Raw genomic sequence first — 6,381 nt, forward strand, 5'->3', positions numbered from 1 at the left:
GACCGCGGTCACGTGCGTGCGTGGCGCACCGCGATGCGTTCGTGCGTGCGTAGCCGCCGACGGTGCGTGGCGTGCGCACGCGATGCGTGGCGTGGGTGCGTGCGTACGTCTGGGCAGTAGCGTGCGTGCGTGCGTGCGGCGACGGTGCGTGCGTGCGTGCGTCTGCAGTGCGTGCGTGCGCCGACGTTGCGTGCGTGCGTGCGCCAACGGTGGCACTGCGACGTTCGTACGTGCGTGTGTCCGTGCGTGCGCCATCGGTGCACTGCCGACGTTCCCTGCGCGTTCGCGTACACGCCTGCATGCCCGGCGGCGAGGGTTAAAGACTGTCGTCTGTAAGTGGCGGGCAATGACGTTCCTAAACGTAATACACACAGCTACCCCCACGCGCTCACGCACGCGTTTTACATGCGCATTTCAAACACGGCAGAGGTTACCACCGCGTTAGCCAGCAAGGCGGCGTCGTCTAGCTCGCGGCCACTCCGCTATACTAGTTTCAACCGAGGTTTATACGAGGTTTATTTGAGCGCGTATACAAAAGATCGCCTGCAGGTAGAACCAGCAAGCCCGCGCGCGCGTGCGGCGTTCGTCTGCTCAATCATGATGTTTATACGTCTGCGGCGGCTGCGGAGGCGGCTGCGGCGGCGGAGGTGGCCCTGTCCCGTTCGAACTCGCCCGAGCCGGCTGGCGAAAAGCGAGGCCGAATTCTCGCGTAAATTTCATTAGCGGACCCGTAAAGGTGTCACCTGCGATTCAGAGTGTGATGAATTAAAATCGAAACGTCGCTGGTTTTTTTCTCTCTGCTCGTCTCAATCTGGGGTTTACGAGGGAACGGACGACGCGTTTTATTTTTTGGGACCGGTGAAACGTAGGCGTGTGTGCGTGCGTGCGTGCGTGGTGTGTGTGTGGTGCGTGCGTGTGTTGTGTGTGTGTCTGTGGCGATGGTTTGATCGATGTGATCTCGGGCGAGCGTATACATGGTGGGAGGGGGGTATATAGAGAGGGAGGCCTATGTCTTTGAGGCTTGCCGACGGTGAAAGAACGAGCGCATTTACGACAGATTTATCTGAAGCTATATTTCGGCTCGGTTCGTCGTCCGGCACGCGGGCGGTGACGGGCGCCGCCGTAGTTGTTGACTCACACATGTATCATCCTAGTAAACCCACAGGCACTTGAAGCGTTTCATCTGTAAACACACGCCGCCGCCATTGCTGCTGCGCTCATTGACACATAAATATATAGATCTATCTATCTATAATAATCTATAATAATAATAATATCTATAGATAATAAATCTATATATTTATGTGTCAGATGAGCGCAGCGAGCATGGCGGCGGCGTGTGTTTACAGATGAAAACGCTTCAAGTGCCTGTGAGTAAACCCGTATGTGCTTTGGCAGTTCGAGCGATTTTCCCCTCGTTTCGTGGCTTACCTCTCTCTCTTTCTGCCCTCCTACTTCTCTCTCTCCTCTACTTCTCCTCTCTCTTTCTCTCTCGCTTAAGTGGCTCTAGTGACGTATCAATGACGTAGCAGTGACGTAGCCACATCTTCCCGCTGTGGCAGCATTCTTAACAGCTAGACTTTTCAGACGTGTAGACCCCATTGAGAAACGAGCGCGGAGAATTTGATATCGTTTTCTTTTTTCGTAAAAAAACGAAAAACCCCGCTCATCGTATGTATGTGGGCAGATCTAGAGTAGGAACATTTAGCGGATTGGATTTCAGCGCGTGTAAAGGTGGATGCGTCAGCCAATTAAGTAAGCGATGGGCGTTGGTTTTACCACGATACTCCCGCCTACACACCACAGCACACAACACACACACAACACAGCACACACACGGCACGACTACTACCGCAAGCGTACGTCGCAAGCTGCAAACAGCACAACACACACACCCACACACACACAGCAACACACACGCACACGCACCCACAGCACAACACACACACACACACACGGGCACACACACCACACACACACACACCACACACACGCCCACAGCACACACACGACACACACACACGCACACACCACACACACACACACCACACACAACAACACACCAGCCAAAGCGACACTATACGCGGGATTAGCAGGAAAAAAGCCAAGCTACTTCTGCGAAGGAAGTGAAGAAGGGGAAGAAAAAAATCTCGGCAGCCGCTAGCAAAAAAAAGAGATTCGGGGATTGGTGGGTTTGTGTGTGTGTGATGTGTGTGGGGGGGGGGTACAGTGAGATGGGGAGGAGCGCACTCTATAGAGTGAGAGTAATTTGAGATGCTCTCGTCGTGAGAGCTGCTAGATGGTAGTGCTAGCTAGTCTGAGAGGCTTTCGTGAGTTTCGTGAGTTTCGTGGAAATCGTGTTCTCCGTACTCTATATGGCGCGGCGTGTTTTACTGGCAGGAGTGGTTTTAATGGTTTAGCGCTATATACGGAGGGCCGCCCTTCGCCCCCCCGGTCAGAGAGAAGGGAGAGAGAAGAGAGAGACGAGAGAGAGAGAAATAGAAGAGAGGAAAGAGAGAGGCGGGGGGACGAGAGATGAGAGAGGAGAGAAGAGGGGGAGAGCGTACAGAGAGGAATGTCGACTATAGATCGCTATTGCATCGAATATCGCGCAATCATTCAATAGACTCCCATGATCGAATATTCTGCAAGTCATCGATAGATCACCATCGCCGATATCCGCCCTACCGCCGATCCACGACCAGCCAGCAGCTGTAGAAGCTGGAGAGCGCGTGCAGGCAGAGCAGCAGGCGGCGCGGCCGGCGGGCGGCAGGCGGGCGGCGCGGCGTGGCGGCCGGGGGGTAAAGCGTTACAATGTCGCGATGCCGACGACGAGTCGCTATCGTAATTACGGCTACAATCCGCGGCGTTGCGACGCCGCAGCATCTGCGTCGATTTGCGCCCTTTTGAATCCGCGGTTCCGAACGCGAACGTTTGCTGTGTGGCGTGATTAGCGGAATCGGGTTTCGGATCTCTGGATCGCAGAGTTGATGTGCGTCGTGCGAGCAGTCGCTATGTTCGCTTGCTGGTGTGGGTGTGTGTGTGTGTGTGTGTGCGTGCGTGCGTGTCGTGGCGCTGCGTGCGTAAGGGTGCGGTGTGTGTGTACGTGCGCGCGTGCGTGTGTGTATGTGTGCTGCCGTGTGTGCGTGCGTGCGCTGTTGCGGTCTGTGTGCGTGTGCGTGGTGGTGGTGCGTGTGCGTGCGTGATGTTGCAGCTTGTCAGCTCTAGCATCTATGACAAATACGACATAACCGCATACACGCTTCTCGGCTAATGATTATGACATTATTTGTTATAGGAGATATTCTTCCCTATGACAAAATTTGTTGTAAGTGTGTTGTGCGTCATCGTAGGAGTTATAGGAAGGGCGCTATTACGAACGCAAGCAGTAGAATTTTCGAGCTGTAAAGCGGAACGAAGTAGACTATCGGCCAATATTTGTCATAAGGAAGAATCTTTTTGACACAATAGTGTCATAGAAGAGGGCGTATATCGTCAAATGTCCGTAATTTGTAATCAGATGGCAATCAGAACATTGTTGGATGTTGAGGCTAAGACTAGAATGTAGTCGTGTTTGCTCATACGATGGTTGCACGTGAGGTGGCGGCTGCGTGGGTTGTTCGTGTGTTTGTGCGCGTGATGCGATTGTCCCCAATCCCGTGATTTGCTCAACAGCAATCGTATCCATCATGCATCCACATGCATGATGTGGTGGTGTGATGGTGTACTGCTGCTGCTGCTGCTGCTCCCTGCTACGCTACTGCTTGCTGCTGCTGCTACTGCTACTGCTACTGATGCTACTGCTGCTGCTAGCTGCTATCTGCTGCTACTGGCTTGCTGTCTAACTTGGTATTGCTGCTGCTGACTGCTACTGGTGCTGCTGCTGCTACTAGCAGCTACTGCTTGCTACTGTACAGCTAGCTGGCTATGCCTATGTGCTGCTGCTACGGTATTGCATGCTGCTGACTGCTGCTACTGTGCTGTCTATGCTGCTGCTGCTGCTAGTGTTGCTCGCTTTGCTACTGTTATCTGCTCACTGCTCTGCGTCTGTGCTGACTGCTAACTTCACTACTGGCTGCTCCTGCTACTACAGCTACTAGCTTGGCTACTGTACGTCTGCCTGCTGTTGTACTGCTGCTGCTTACTGGTATTGTGCTGCTTACTGCTGCTACTTGCTACTGCTACTGCTGCTTAGCAGCTAGCCAGCTACTGCTGGCTTTACTGCTGCACTGCTACTGCAACTGCTGACTACTGCTGGCTGGCTATGGTATTGCTGCTGCTAACTGCTGGTACTGCGGCTACTGCTGGCTACTGCTAGTAGGCTACCTTGCTGCTACAGCTACAGCTACTGCTGCTGCTACTGCTACTGCTACATTACTGCGCTTACTGTTACTGCGCTCGTCGGCTGCGGGCTGCTACTACCACTACGTGCTGCTACACTGTTAGCAGCTTCGCTAGCTGCTACTCTGCTTACTCTGGCTAGCGCTACTGCCTACTGCTACTGCTGCTACTAGCTTACAGATCTTGCTGCACTGCCGCCCCCCGTCTGCTACAGTCGCTAACAGTGCTACTGCTGCTGCTAGCTGCTATAAGCTAGCTGCTGCTACTGTTACGCTACTGCTACTGGCTACTGGCTGTCTGCTACTGGTACTGCTAGGCTCACTGCTTCGCGCTGGACTGCTACTGCTACTCGCTGCTACTGTCTGGCTACTACGCTAGCTACTGGCGCTGCTACTGTACTGCAACTGCTAACTGTGTGCCACATGGCTGCTACTAACTGCCTGGCTGGCTACTGTTAGGCTACTGCTACTGGGCTGTGGCTGCTACAGCTATGTGGCCTACTGTTCAGCTACGCAGCTCGCTACCCACGCGCGGCAGGATTTCCAGCCCAAAATAAATCATGGCGTTTGCGCAATAAAGCAGACGTTCTCAGCTGCGCGCCGTCTGCTTACCGCTGGCACCACTGCTGCATGCGGAGGCGGGGGAGGGGCAGGAGGGGAGAACAGCAAAAGTGAGAGAGCATAATATAATATAATAATATATAACTAATGGTACGGTTTGCCCAGCCGGCCAGTGCTGGCTAATAGGTGTAGGTAAGTATATACAGGTAGGTAGGTAGCGCTCAGATAGGTAGATAGAGTAGGTAGGTAGGTCGGTAGGTAGGCCAGGTAGAGTACGCTAGGCTCAGGAGTAGTGTAAGGTAGGGTAGGTAGGCTTACGGTAGATAGCGTAGGTAGGCCTAGGTAGGTGGTAGGTATGGTAGGTAGGTAGGTAGGTAGGTAGGTAGGTATAGGTAGGTAGGTAGAGGTAGGTAGTAGGTAGGTAGGTAGGTAGGTAGGTAGGTAGGTAGGTAGGTAGGTGGGTGTTGGTAGGTAGGTGTAGGTAGGTAGGTAGGTAGGTGGTAGGTAAGGTAGGTACGGTAGGTAGGTAGGGTAGGTAGGTAGGTAGGTAGGTAGGTAGGTAGGTAGGTAGGTAAGTAGGTAGGTAGGTAGGTAGGTGGTAAGGTAGGAGGTATGGTGAGGAGGGGGAGGTAGGTAAGGTAGGTGCGGTTAGAGGTAGCATATGTAGGAGGTAGGTGTTAGGTAGCTGGATGGTAGGTAGATTACTAGATAGGTAGGTAGTAGGCAGAGTATACGTAGATAGTAAGTGGGTATGGTACTGTAGGTAGGTAGATAGGTAGCGTATAGGTAGGTAAGCAGGCAGGGAGGTAGGTAGATAGGTAGTATAAGTAGGTAAGCCAGGCAGGGAGGTAGGTGATAGTAGATAGATCAGGCAGGTATAGTAGGTAGATTAGGTGTAGGTAGCAAGCATTACACAGGCTCCGTTCGTATTGCATATTATGCCCCGTACGGGCATAAATCACGCGCTCGCAGCTGATGACACTGCTAATCATGATAATGGACGAATTTATTCACTACCGCGAAGAAGAAGAAGCGATATGGCAGGGGGAGGGGAACGGGGAGGGGAGGGGAAGGGGAGGGAGGGGAAGCGGTGAGCCATATGTGTGATGAAGGTGCGAGAGGGCGTTTATAGTGAGAGAGAGAGAGTGGTGGAGGGATGGAAGGAAGGATTACGGGAAAGAGCGTAGGGTGGGTAAGAAAGAGGGAAAGAGAGAGAGACAGAAATGGACAGCGAGAAGAGAGAAAAAGAGTGAGAAGAAATAGAGAGAGAGAGAGAGAAGAGAGAAGAAGAGAGAGGAGAGAGAGAGAAAGAGAGAGAGAGAGAGAGAGAGAGAGAGAGAAGGAGAGAGAGAGAGAGAGAGAGAGAGAGAGAGAGAGAGAGAGTAGAGTGGGAGAGAGAGAGAGAGGGAGAGAGAGAAAGAGAGAGAGGAGAGAGAGAGAGAAAGAGAGAGAGAGAGAGAGAGAGAGAGAGAGAGAGAGA

Source organism: Priapulus caudatus, unplaced genomic scaffold, assembly GCF_000485595.1.
Source record: "Priapulus caudatus unplaced genomic scaffold, Priapulus_caudatus-5.0.1 Scaffold1761, whole genome shotgun sequence".
Lineage (NCBI taxonomy): Eukaryota > Metazoa > Priapulida > Priapulimorpha > Priapulimorphida > Priapulidae > Priapulus > Priapulus caudatus.